General features: G+C 38.2%; 1 long non-coding RNA gene across 1 annotated transcript; it reads right to left on the bottom strand.

Annotated features, from left to right (window-relative positions):
* Positions 1-12,436: 12,436 nt before the first annotated feature.
* Positions 12,437-13,502, bottom strand: LOC145552769 (uncharacterized). The gene is made up of 2 exons (XR_014088895.1): positions 13,375-13,502; positions 12,437-13,140 (listed from the first exon to the last, which is right to left on the bottom strand). It is a non-coding gene; the product is annotated as an uncharacterized LOC145552769 (long non-coding RNA).
* Positions 13,503-13,956: the final 454 nt, after the last annotated feature.

Raw genomic sequence — 13,956 nt, 5'->3', positions numbered from 1 at the left:
GTCTCCGCTGTCTTATTTTGTAATGAATAAAGACAAGAAGGATATGTAAATTAAGCAGAATCTTAAAGCTTGCAAACATCTGAAAACACCCAGCTTCAGCTGGAAAGCCACTGTTCTCGTTGTTTTGGGTCAAATGACGATAGCTGTGTGTCTGCTCTGAAGCTTGTTTCTGGCATCATCACAGTTGAGACTTTGTTGTATTGATTTGATCTCTGACAGAGATAAGTAGAATGACAGAATGGTGTTCGTTAAAAACATCCCATCCGCCCCGCTCGTGTGTTTACGCTGTCTGATGGATGAAAAGCAACAAGCCGTCAACCAAAAGCCACGCGAGCTTCCTTCACCATAACATCCGTCGCTGCATCAGGTGCTGTTTTGGGCGCCGCACGCATGGCGTGCCCTCCGGCCGGGCAGCGATTTCACATCCTCTTCCTTCAGTTGCTGAGTCCAGCTGAGGCTCGCTCCTCCAGCTTCAGGAAGATTTTCTTTTTTATACACAAACGAGCATGATTTCTGTCCTACCTCGGCTGTTTCCACGGACGGACGCGACAGGTAGAGTGGACGTCAAATAGGTACAGGAGTGTTTCTGCGTCGGTCTTTGAAGGAGCATTTGAGGCCAGATCCTGCATTCTGAGAAATGTGTTGATGTGTCTACCTGGTTTTAGCAGATGGATCATTGTACCACTAAACTAAATGAAGTAGTACACAAGCACTTCACTATTTTTCTCTGAAATTGTTTGATGTTTCATTCCATGTTTTATGTCCATAAAACCTAAACCCAAATCTCCCTATAAAACAAAATAATAGCCATTATGCTACTACTTTTACCATTAAGCAGCTGCCAGTTGAGATATTGAAATAGTGGGAGAAAAACAAACTGAAAAAAGGATTATGTGACAGAAGGCTGCAACTAGAAAGTTTAATGTTCCCTTTAGATTCATTCATTTAACTTGAATCCATATCAGGTCATTAAAATAGAACCGTTACACAACAAAAGTCTTCCAGGTCTTATTCCATCTGATTCATTCAAATTAAAATGAAAAGCAAATATAATTTGCTGATATACACTGTGCCAGCAGTCTATCTATAATCCATGCTGCATTCATTGCTAAAACTATTCAACTAAATGTGTTTACATAAAGACAACTCTTTTTGTAAACACAGTTCTTGAGGTAATAGAAGAACGAGTAAAAGTTTATGTAATTTGAATGCTGGATGTATTAGATATTCTAATTGTAAAATAGTAGAATTAATTGTTATATTCTGCCATGTTTTTATTGCTTACTGTGATATGGAGAGACCTCTGTCTCTTTTTGTTTATCACTAATAAAAAATGCAAACCATGTAAACAATTATGCCATCACTATTACTTTTCATTGGTCTATCACAAAAAATCCCAATAAAATACAAAAAGTCATCATTTTTATTGCACAGAACTGTATGTGTACATTAATTCTCATAATATCCGTGCAACATGCAGGAACCAGTAAAACCCAGTTGCTCAGTTGCTCCATTTGATGATCACCATGACGATAATTGTACGCCACCCTCAAACCTTCTTACTATGAAATAGACGTTGGAATAGCAAAACTCCCTCTCAGATGGTTTTACTCATGTGATTAAGGGGCGATCACGTGATAATAATACTGAAACATTTAAAGAAAATGTCTAAAAAAAAAATCCACTATAGAGGTTACACTGGGTAACAGCCTATTATGAGAAAGTTTGAAGTTCAGTCTCGAATTTCTCTCTCCTGTCTCTACGAGTTACTCGTGGGTCTCTCTGTGACTTCAAATCTTTCTTCTTCTGCCTGCTTCTACTGCTGTCACTGCAGATCAACTCTGAGTTTACGCAACTACCTCACTTTGCAGCCAAGAACTAAAGGACGGACAATGCAGAAACAACGTCAGCACTTCAAAACTGTGACACAACTCGCAGTTTCAAACATGTTAAGACAAGATAACGTGAGATAAAAAAATAGGATCTGCAGTGAAATGTTGTCCCAAAGCGACATGCATTTTGACTGCTTTAACCTGTTTTGTGAAAAAGAAAAACTTTCCAATATCTGAACGTCAGGTGCAGATTAGGCTGAGAAACAAAATGCAATTAACCTCTTTTGTGCATAAAAATTCTCACTGGCACTAGTTAACGTGATTACATCACAAAAAGTCATTGAAAATTTTGCAGTTTTCACACAAATCATGCTGCTGAGCTGCACCTTTCAAGCTTCCCTTTGCTTGCACTAAGGTTGCAAGCAGGGTAGGCCCCTGATGGCATAATTACCCACTTCCTTCAGCAAATCACATGCTAATTAGCCACAGATTGCATCTGTAAATAAGCTGAAAAAAATAAATCAGCTTGCCATAATGAGTCCTCACGCATCCGTCAGTCAGCACACCTGTCTGATAGCTTGAAAGACCAAGATGCATTATATTTTATAATTCTCAGTTGGGTTGAACATTTTATCAAAAAGGACAAAGTCCCTTACTTTCTTGTTGTTTATCCCAGTTGGATCCCATTGGTCATGCATTCAAGAGGATGACACTTGTTCATTTGACAAATACACAAAATAAATCAAAGGTAAACATTTAGCAGGCAGAGGAACCTTTGATTGCGAGACAATTTACCAAATCAGTAAGCAATTCCTTAGTTTGATTGGATTTTACGAATACTTCCTTTACATATACTTGTACTTGTCATTTGGCGCAGCCTAAGATGCCCAGCCAATCAGAGCAATGAAATCTTCAACATGACTATTTTGCTCATCAAATGTGAAAATTTCTGATTCTGACTTGTTTGCTCCAACATAACTGGGTAAAAAGAGTTTGAATGGAAGAAGAGATATTGCTCATGCAAAAAAAAACAAGTGAACTCTTTGTCACTTTTAATGACTAAACTGGCAAAGACTTGCTGCCATTTTAGTCATTGTCCAAAACATGATCAAATGTAAATATTTCTAAGGGTTGATGACACCAGTTGTTGGTGGATTCTAACTGCAAACGGCAGGAAACTGGAGATGAATCCAAAGTATAACATGGAACAAATTTAACCCTTTGTCACACTTCACACAACTCACACTTCTGTTTTTAAAGCATTATGACCATATAAGAGGGATCCATCCTTGACTATGAATTTTGCAGAATACAAATGCTAAGACATTCCTATCCTGCACCCTCACACTGTTGCGCACACAGTTTTATCGTCATCACCTAAATCAGAATGCTGCAAAGTTTTTGAAAGAGGAAACTTTTCCTGGCTTGATGAGTTGGGCAGCTTTGAAGGGGTAATCTATATCTGGAGCACCACAGTGAGTCTTGTCATTCAACATGTCCTTAACACACATTCGACCCCTTCTCGCTGAGGCAGGACACGAAACTGGACTCTAACCTTGGATAGAAGAAAACATAGTTTGAAAATGTGTGCTTTGCAGCGTCGGCTGCTGATGTGGATTGTTTGACGCAAAATAACAGGGCTGTGTTTTTTGAAAACATGCCAAATGCCGCTGAAGTCAAGATGCCATATTTCCTTCACATATGCGCTGCTGCTGCAGAGTCAATACAAATGTCGCTGAAATGTCACAGCATTGATTCAATTTGAGGTTTTCTCAAGCTCATGCTTCAGTCTGTACAGATGAACATACTTGAACTTGGAGTTGCGCAAACTGTCGTGTTATCAATCAATCAATCAATCAAATTTTATTTGTATAGCACATTTCAGCAGCAAGGCATTTCAAAGTGCTTTACATAATTAAAACAAAAACAGAAACAAACAGTGAGAAAGAGAGAAAATTAAAAAATAAATAAAAATAAAAAAAAAACAAACTCCCTTACCAGAGGACGCCGCCGTCCCACACAGAATTTAACTAACTTATAGTTAGAGGAGTCTGCCCTCCCGCGGACTTTAACTGGTTCCATTCCATTTCCATTCCACTTTAATTTTCATCGTTTTCCACCCTCATTTTTCACTTTCTTCCCCATACATAAAAGAAAAAAAAAAAAAAAAAAAAAAAAAAAAATTAAAAACAGTAAAGACATAAAATCATGGAAGACATCAAAACCCGCACTCTAACCCTAATTTAGCCATAAGCAACTCTAAACAGGTGGGTTTTAAGTTGAGATTTAAAGGCACCCAGTGTTTCAGCTGTTTTACAGTTTTCTGGAAGTTTGTTCCAAATCTGTGGTGCGTAGAAACTGAATGCTGCTTCTCCTCGTCTGGTTCTGGTTCTGGGGATGCAGAGCAGACCAGAACCAGAAGATCTGAGGGGTCTAGACGGTTGGTACAGTAATAACAGATCTTTAAGGTATTGTGGTGCTAAACCGTTCAGAGATTTATAAACTAACATCAGTATTTTAAAGTCTATTCTCTGAGCTACAGGGAGCCAGTGTAGGGACTTTAAAACTGGTGTTATGTGCTCTATCTTCCTGGTTTTAGTGAGAACCCGAGCAGCAGCATTCTGGATCAGCTGCAGCTGTTTGATTGATTTATTAGTCAGACCTGTGATCAATTCGGCTAATTGCTATTTGACCATTGGGGTAATTTTACACCCTTCGCCCCAGGAGACACGCTCTGCACAGAACAGGGGTGCAAATACTTAACAAATGTTTCATATTTTGACATGAAACTCTTTAAAAATACCAACGTGAAATGGTGTAACTGCAGGCTTTTGACTCTTCTGCACAACTTTTTCATGTTGTTTTACTTTCTTGTTTTCTACATTCATTCATCAGAAGTTTGGACCAAAGTGGTTCACAACTGATCTGCATTGTTTTCCATTCGAATTTGCTGCAAGACTGCCACAGTTTTAAACTGCCACAACTAAGCAGTGGGATTTGCCTCCAGACCCCCAAGTCCCCGCTAACCATGACACATGTTTATTAAAATATCGTCTTTTATTCATGCTTGCAGTTCATTTGTTTTATTAGATCCTTATTGCTCTGAATGCTAAGCTTTCACACACGTCAGGAACTCACGTACGCACTGAAACTGAAATAAATTCATTTAGATTATGTAAAAATAAAAATAATAAGTGTACTGTTAATTCTCTGACATGGAAAAACTGCCAAGTCACTGAAGTGGAAGCAAAGTACTGCTTTTGCATTCCACTTATTGCTGCAAAGGTTTTGATCTGGTTGATGCTGGGAGGAAACTCTGCCTGGGCTAAAACGGGGCGGATGGTGTGAAGCAGCGAGTGACGTGTGAGGAGCTTTGGGACAAGAATCAGAGACCCGCAGACGAGCTGGAGCAGCCGTCCTGCTGCCCAGCAGGCTTCGGCCTCATTAGATTCAGCAGCAGTTTGGGATTTTTTTTTTTCAGTTTTGTGTGTGTGCATGCTTGCGTGTGTGCGTGTGTGAGTAAGTGAGTTTTCACTGCACTAGCAAGGAGGCCCAGTGGGCAGGAGCAGATGCTCCATCCTCATGCTGAACCCTCCTCTCCCTCCGGCAGTGTGCGTTATCTCTCTCTGAGTCAGGCGTTTGCCTGTTTCCTCTTTTGCTCTATCTCTACCAATTGCCCCTTCAGATTTTTCATTCTGATAAATACATAAGCTGTGCGAGAGTGCAATAACAATGTCAGCATATTAAGAAGGTGCGCAAGAAAAACTACCTCCTCACACCAACTTGATGTATGTTTTATCTCTACGCCTCTGAGATGCAATTTTTCTTCCCTTCCGAACGTCTGCCCGTGGCTCACGGATCAACTTCAAGCTGAGATAAACCCCGACCTCCTTATTTACAGCTGAATAGAGATGCTTGTTATTTAAATTGCACTTTATTTGGGGGAAAGTTGCTGCTTTGCAGGCCCAGCTATTCTGCTTTTAACATATAAATGCCACAGTGAGTCGTAGCATTTATCTGGAACGTGCATCCTCGCAGCAGAAGGTTATCCACTGACCCACATTAAAACCTGCATGCTCCCAAGCCCGGCCAGATCGTGATCATCCTTTGCCAGCAAGAGCGTCGCTGACGTCAAAGTGACCCCATTGGCTCAACATCAGCATGTGGGGTCATGCTGCTGACACAGAGAGAGGCTGCTATTTTTAAAAGTTCAGCTGTCAGTCTTTAGATGATGTATATCAGTAAATTTGTTTAGACAGTCCAGTCGTGTTTGCTGGTTTCTGAGCTTTCTTCCTTCTCGTGTGGTTGATTTGCAGGCATTGTTGAAAAGGAAAGCACACCCTCTGTCAGTTCTGTGCTTTTACAGTGTGACATTTTTTTAATTTATTTTAATAGATTCTAAAGTCTAGTCTTAATAAATCTTTCTTGATGGAAAGAGGAAGAAAAAGATGCATAAATAATAGGACTGCCTCGCAAAATATTCATACATTTTGTACTTTTTCACATTTCTTGACATGGCAACAAAATTTATTGTTCTGTAGTTGAATTTGTTATGTTTGTAAAACATAAAACAAGATGAAGGTTTATTTTTTACAAATGACAATGTACAAATAGAGGAAAATTTAATTTCACTATGAGTTTTTTGTGAAAGCCACAGAAAACCAGAAAACACGGCAAATGGATAAAGAATAAAGTTGTGGAAAGCTAAAACGGCTAGCTTTGAGTCAGAACAAATATATTCATCATTTATCTGGTCAAATCTTAAGCAAAACATAATAGTTTTATTAAACAGGGGTTTGTTTATCAAACAAGATTCAGACTCTTGACTTTTCACCAGAGGAAGATTCAACCTTTAAAAAAAAAAAAATTATTGTATGTTTGATCCTTTGAAAGGGTGGAAGAGCCTCTTCTCAGGCGTTCATGGTGGACAGATGGCGCAAACATTGATGCCTCCAGAAACAAACTGTGTGGACGTCACCCCAAACATCTCATACTGCAGTTATCGCTTTTACTTCCATATTTCCTGTCATCCTGCCTGACCTTATCTCCAACAAGAAGCTTTAACATTTGGTCCAAGCAGCAGAGTCAACAACTCGGAGTAAATGGCCTTTACTGGGAGTCACCAAGCTCCCCATTAATAAAACTCTCCCACCATTATTGCAGCAGCAGCAGGTTGAGAGGAATATGTCATGGAGGAAGCTTATAAGCGACTCGGCCGAAATGTGAAGCAAAAAATGTTGGTGAGGTAAACAGAGACACGATAAGAAGAGCTCAGAATCTCAGCATCAGCTTGGACAATTAGTTTTCATTTATCACATCAAAGAAAAAAAAAACAATTTGTAAATCCTTGTGAAATACCAGCAAAAATGATACATAGGTTTCAAAATTTTCACAGATAAAAACAATATTTTGTAGAAGCACCTTTCATCGCAGTTCCGGCTTCACATCCTTGTGTTAAGCCTCTATCATCTTTGAACATTTAAAGAATTTAAATTATAGACATAGAAAGCACAGATTCTGAGTAAATAAAAAAAGCATGCCTATGATGAGACTTTTTTCCTAAGGTCAAAGATTACATTTTATCAATCCAAATTCCAGATATTTTAAGGTTCGTAAAATGATAACTCTCATCCCTGGACGTTTTTTTGTTTTTTTTACTTTTTTCAATCTCAGTCAGCTGAATTGTGATGTGTAACAGACCATTAAATGCTTAAGGTTAGTGGAAAATGTCAGCGTTTGAAAAACATGACAAGCGATCTCAGTAATGAGCTCCACAGGTTCTGGTACAACAATTCTTCGAACGGTTCCTCCAGTTTCCATTTTTTTACTATTTATAGTAACAACTTTGATTTAATTTGTAACAAAGAATCACGGATACCTTACAGACGTGGGCTTGACATTGGTGTTGGAGACAAATCTGAATGTTAGGCTTTAAATTGCAACCTTTGAAATATTGTTTCTGTCAGCTCATGAGAAGAACAAATAACTCCACCCTCCTAAAACTGTTAATGGTTTTCAACAGAGCCACGTGTGTATGTATAAACTTTCATTCTGTCTCATTTTCCTTACATTAATTTTTGTCCATGCAAAGGGGATTTTTGCAGGTGAAACTGAAGCCGGCCCTTCATCATGCAAATCAATTTTGCTACTGGCAAGAGTCTCGTTTTCTGGCATTGTGAAACTGCATAGGAAGGCCTTAATTGTATGTTTTTCTATATTTATGTCAGGAAAACAAATGTGGGGAAAATGTTACTTGGTGAATTACTGGATTCGATGAATCTATCACATCTGACCTTGCACTGCAGGCTGAAGAACAAAAGTGACTTTTCCACACTGTAGCATCTGCTTGTCATTTCTTATAGAACCAAGATGTGGATGTTCTGTAAAACCAGGCCAAGCTGCTCTTAAAATGTCCACTGTGGAGGGAGATTTATCACACCACCTGCGGAGCAGTAAAAAGAGATCATTTGCCGTCCCTTCCTTTATACATAAACCTGTGTCATTCCAGGGGAGTACAACAACCATTGAGGCATAATTTTTGCCACCTCTCCATTCATTTTACTCCGAGTTGTTGGCGCTACGTAGCTGCAAGGAAGTTTATGGGTCTACATAGAAAAGACATTAATGAATGCAGTGAATAGTCATGTAATCTCAGCTGGAAACTGACTTTACATTAGCTCACCTCAAGTTTATTTTCAGTCAGGGGAAAAAAACCTGTGTCAGTAAAGTAAGTCGGAACAGGGCCTCAGTTCGGATGTTTATTCAAGTTGAAGTAAAACTTGGTTTACTCAGAAGAATTTGCAGTGAAAACGCCACCCTGATTAGAAAATTTAAAAAAGAAACTTTGTCACAAAACTACAAGATCAGGGTCAGAGAAATCAGTAGCTTTACCACACTTAATTTTTCATGTCCTTTCAAAAAAGACACTTGTTGCCATATTTGTTATTTAGCTACCATTCACAAAGAAGAAAGTCAGAACTTGACTTACGATGGAATATTCAGATTAAGATTTTTTTTGTACCGCTTTTGAACTTAAACAACTTTATAATTATTATTTTTTGTTATTAGGATCTTGTGTATACCCAACACCCTACGAGTAAATGTGTTCCTATATTGATAGTACCGTGTACAGCAATTTCAAAGGGCAGTGTTGAGAAGAAATAATCCTGTGTTTTCCTTCTGTCTCTTTTAGCTAGTTGCAAAGCTAAAGCTAAAGAAAAATGACATGTTAGGAAACTCCCTTAAAGCTGAGGTTGAAGGATATGACACGCTAGGGAACACCCTGTTTAGGGCGTAGCTTAGATAGGGGCTAACAAAGAAAATTACCAACTGTTGCTTGATGTCATTTTGTCCTGCAAGCTCCTAAAGGTCACATGAGAAATGGAACAGCTGTATTTTGGTATGAATAAATTCATGAATTCAACTCACTGACTCTTCTTCAGCCTCATACATCAAGAACCTAGCATGAAGAATGGATACATTCTCCACAGCAGTAAAACACACCACATAGCATCAGTATTACATGCTCTAAAATAGTGTTATAGTGCAGCATTTAACACAGAACCTGTTCTTCTGGAGAGCAACAAATATTTAGTTTCAGTTTCTACAGTTCATCCTCAGTTTGCTACTCCAGATAAGTTAATAAATCATAATTATGATTTCATACCTAAAAAGCTAACAGTTTTATAACTCTAACCCTATGACCCTAAAAAAAAGCATGGTGCAGTAAAGCTACTCCTAGAAGTACTTTCTCTAAGTTACTCATGTAAATGTAAGTGAGTAAATGTGACTATTAACCACCCAAACTCTGGTACCCATCTAAATGTTTTAAGAGTAAACACAAGGGACATACTGGACACTGAAAGTACATTTCTTAATGGGGAAGTTTCCAGTTCATCTCAAGGCCAATAAAGTGACACATAAGTCACAGATGACTGCTCTCTGGTCTGAGGTCCATGCAGAACCGTTAACATGAGTGCTTTTGTATTTTGGAGAGGCTGGGAGAACTGTGGAACAAAAAAATCTGTGCATGTGTGTACATATAAAGACAATATGCAAACTCTAATCATTACACCACAGTCCATTCTGTCAAACATTCAGAAACAAATAAAAATATTAACAGCATACAGCCCTGCAAATTTAAGGAAATCTAATCATTTGTATAGATTTGAGTTTGAAGCAACTTCTGCAAAAAGAAACTCATTTAGCAACTCATCCCAAAAATATCTCATGCAGGAAAGGTTGCTTCAAATGTTATTGGTAAGATAATTATGAAGCCTTTATGGATGATGACTGTAGAATCACATTTTATGTCAGTTCATAGATGCCACATTAGTGGTTTTTGAGGAGACCCAAATGGCGACAGGAGAGAGGCAGACGAGTGATGGATACTGAGTTTAATCAAGGAACTTACAGAACATGAGGCATACACACAGGAGCCATAGCAGAGAAACAGTAGACTCCAGTGATGATGAGTGAGAGAAACCAAGGTGCCTAATTACTGCGGAGATGTGATTGTGGCGTGGAAACCAGTCAAAAACAATCAACAGAATGCAGAGCAACTGGGGGAAAATCAAAGCTTGGAAGGTAGAGTAATGAGCGGAGAGGAAACTGAATGGAAACACAGGAAAATCTAACAAAAAGCTAAGAAGTAGTACTGACATAAGAGACTACGACAAGAAGTGTCCTGAGTTTTTTAAAGAACTAAAAAACTCAGTACAAAGGCATAAACTACAAGTCACTAATAACACTAAAATTATCTAAATGAAAACAGTAAATTCCAAGACTTTAAAAATTACTTCCAGCCTGAATTAACAGACCACTTTAAACTTAAATCTGCCAGAGTTACGAAACATTTTTCTTCTAATTGCTCAGGTACGGTAGAGTAAATATCTCACAAATCATGAACTGGGTTTTGATGAAACTTTGTTTAGAACTATGTATTTTATACTTGCATCTATTGCCAATTGTGATTCAATCTACTCAAAAAAAGAACCATCCATCCATCCATCCATCCATCCATCCATCCATCCATCCATCCATCCATCCATCCATCCATCCATCCATCCATCCATCCATCCATCCATCCATCCATCCATCCATCCATCCATCCATCCATCCATCCATCCATCCATCCATCCATCCATCCATCCATCCATCCAAATCAGATTCGACTGTGTATGCCATTATTTTGTTGAGGTGCATAAACTGGGCACAGCATTTATATATAAGCAATAGAAAGATCAGGTTGCAGTGTTGCCGAGTGCTTGTGCTGGGAGGTAAGCTGTATCGCCTATGAAAAAATAAATCCTCTTCCTTGATGAAGATTAGTGTGAAAATTAGATTTAAAACATATATAATCTAATCCAGAATTATCATAAGAGAAAAAAAAATGTTGTTTCATGAACGAACAAACTTGTCCATGTCCTCCATTGGAAAATTTGACTTCAGTGAATATCAGAAACTATAAAATGATCTGACATATCATACCATCCCAAAATTTATTCAGAAGCCACAAAGACACACTTTCAGATACAGTACATTATATTTTAAACATCCTGACGTATTTTTAGGTCATTTTGGTTTGTGTGTCCCAGCAGATTTGCTGCTACCAAAGAGCAAAAACATAAATAAATATGAGAGAACAAGATAGGAACTGTTTGCTGCTTCCTCTCTTCTCTCCTCCTCTGTATGACTTTGCACTTTTCTCCTTATTAGTGCAGGCAGATCTGCCAGTGTCCTGTTGAGGATAGCAGCAGCAGCAGCAGCAGCAGCACCAGAACTGTGGCCAGAATCCCTAATGAGAGATCCAGGAAGAAAATTGATGGCAGTTTTGAATTTGTTGGGCATTATACAAGCTTTAAACTCCGCTGTTTAATGAAAATTAAAGATTCAAAAGCAGTGTATTTTAGATCAATCAGGCAAACAACAGGGACACCGTGGGGGCAGTCTGAAACTAAGCAGCAAGGGAGGAGAACAAGATTAATCACAGCTGATGAGAAGTGTAGATTTTTTTTTTGTGTTTGTTTTCAAGGCCATTCTTTAATTAATTATTCTCAATGTGTTGTTATTGGTGATTTACTATCTCTCAATTTAACTGAATAAAACAACTAAGTCTTGGAAAAATATCTCTTTCCACATGACAAAGCATAACTTTTCTTCAATGGTGATTTATTTTTAGTTCTTGAAAATATATATATATTTTTTACATGATTCAGTCAGATAACACATTTTCTGTTCTGCTATTAATGGAAACGGGTCTGGAGCTGCACATGTAGGTGGACTCCCTTTCCATTTCAGTACTTCTTTCTACAGAAAGGGGTAGTGGGGAGGTGCATGATGTTCTCCTGCTGGCCTCCTCCAGGCACTCTGGCAATGGCAGCTCAAACTGTCACGATGAGGGGTCAAACATTAAGAGGGCATGGCAGGGAGGAGAGGAAGATGACACAAGGGGAATAGAACAGATCCTCAGTGGGGATGTGGAGGTGACATCGGAGAATTATCATCCTGCAGCGAAGTGCTGAAGATGAGGACAGAGGAGGTCTCTTATGCAGAAAGATACACTGAGTTAGGATTCGTAGTAAGATGTTATACAAACCTTGACGAATTACATTAAACATCTATCTTAAAATTCGTTCATTTCATTACTGATATTTTGAGTAAAAATGAATATAAATTCCGGTAGTGGGCTATCAATTCACGTCTTTTCCAGGATAAAATTATTGTTTAGTTGTTTACGGTTTCTGACATTTGTCTGAACTCCTCACGTTCAGCATCTCATTGGGATCAAGATTTGGGTTTTGACTAGACTACGTTCCGTTTTCTAATCCTTTGTGGATTTATTGTATGTTTTGGGTCAGCCCCTGGGTAAAGTACTACAATATTACACTGGTTAAACTGTGTGGTGATAACCTTGATGAACTTGTCCATCCTTTGAAACATCTTTATTAAAGATTTTTTTCTGTGGGTGGATTTCATATGTGAAGTCAGAAACCAAAGTACGCTTTGGTTTCTGTGATATTCAGTTCAGTCTTTGTTTGAGCTTTTAATCTGGAAGCCTCTCCAGCCAAGCTCCACTGCTGCAAAAGAAAAAAAAAAACTAAATTATTCTTGTGACCTCCCTGAGCCCACTTTGATGGATAATTTGCTTTACGTAATCATCTTAACATGATTAATAGAGTGTGAGAGCAGTCTAAAAGGTGACTTTTGTTAACCTTTTATGGGTATTTCCCTCTGGAGGAGCCATAAGTACCCACACAATTGTCTGATTCCCCATCTGATTCACTTCTGTGATGTACTGCCTCTTTCACTGGGAGGGAGAAAAGTTAACAAACCCAAATATATATTTCCCAGGAAGCACAAGAAAAAGGCAAATTTCTTTCTTATTGCAAAAAAAAAAACAGAATCATGTAATACATATAACATACTAGTTAGCTATGTAGGAGAGATAACCACAAAGACATGAACATATTAGTATATAAGGAAATGGAGTAGCGATCCCTACAAACAAACAAAATGCAGATACAGAAATTCATGTTTTCACCTGCAAGGACTGCAGCAGATATCCTTTACCAGTGGATGGCTGGATGGCTGCTACTGCAGAAGTTATTTGATACTGTCTTCATGAAGCTGCAGATACAATGGGCTGCAAAGACGTTAATATCACTTGTTGTTCCACTAAAAACCTCAAGAATGCTTCCAGTTTTAAGTTGTTTACATTTAATTTTTGAATTTTAAGAAAGTCTGTAATGGAGACTCGAGATTCCTAAGGACAGCTTCTGTGATGAAAGAATGGAGAAACTGAATGCTATTGAAATGGAAAAAGACAGAGCTGGAGGTGTTGATGATGAGACGCAGAAGCAGGACTTAAATTTAATATGAGCGGCTTTAGAATGGACTGGTGAACAGTGACGCTTAATTTGAATTCAAGTTTAGTAAAAAAAAAAATGGGTCGGTCCAGCTATTAAAATTATAGTTTATCATAATTTAGCTGATGAAAGTTAGAAACTTTTATGCAAACTTTTATTTCTGGATGTGAGTGGGTTCTGAAAGTTAGGAATTCAATATGTATTTGTTGATATATGCATGCTAACAAAGAGAACATAGACAATGGACAAAATAAACA

This window comes from Poecilia reticulata, chromosome 1 (genome assembly GCF_904066995.2).
Source record: "Poecilia reticulata chromosome 1, P_reticulata-male-v2, whole genome shotgun sequence".
NCBI lineage: Eukaryota > Metazoa > Chordata > Actinopteri > Cyprinodontiformes > Poeciliidae > Poecilia > Poecilia reticulata.
Note: the sequence above shows the minus strand (reverse complement) of the source record. Positions and strands in the feature narration are given on the sequence as shown.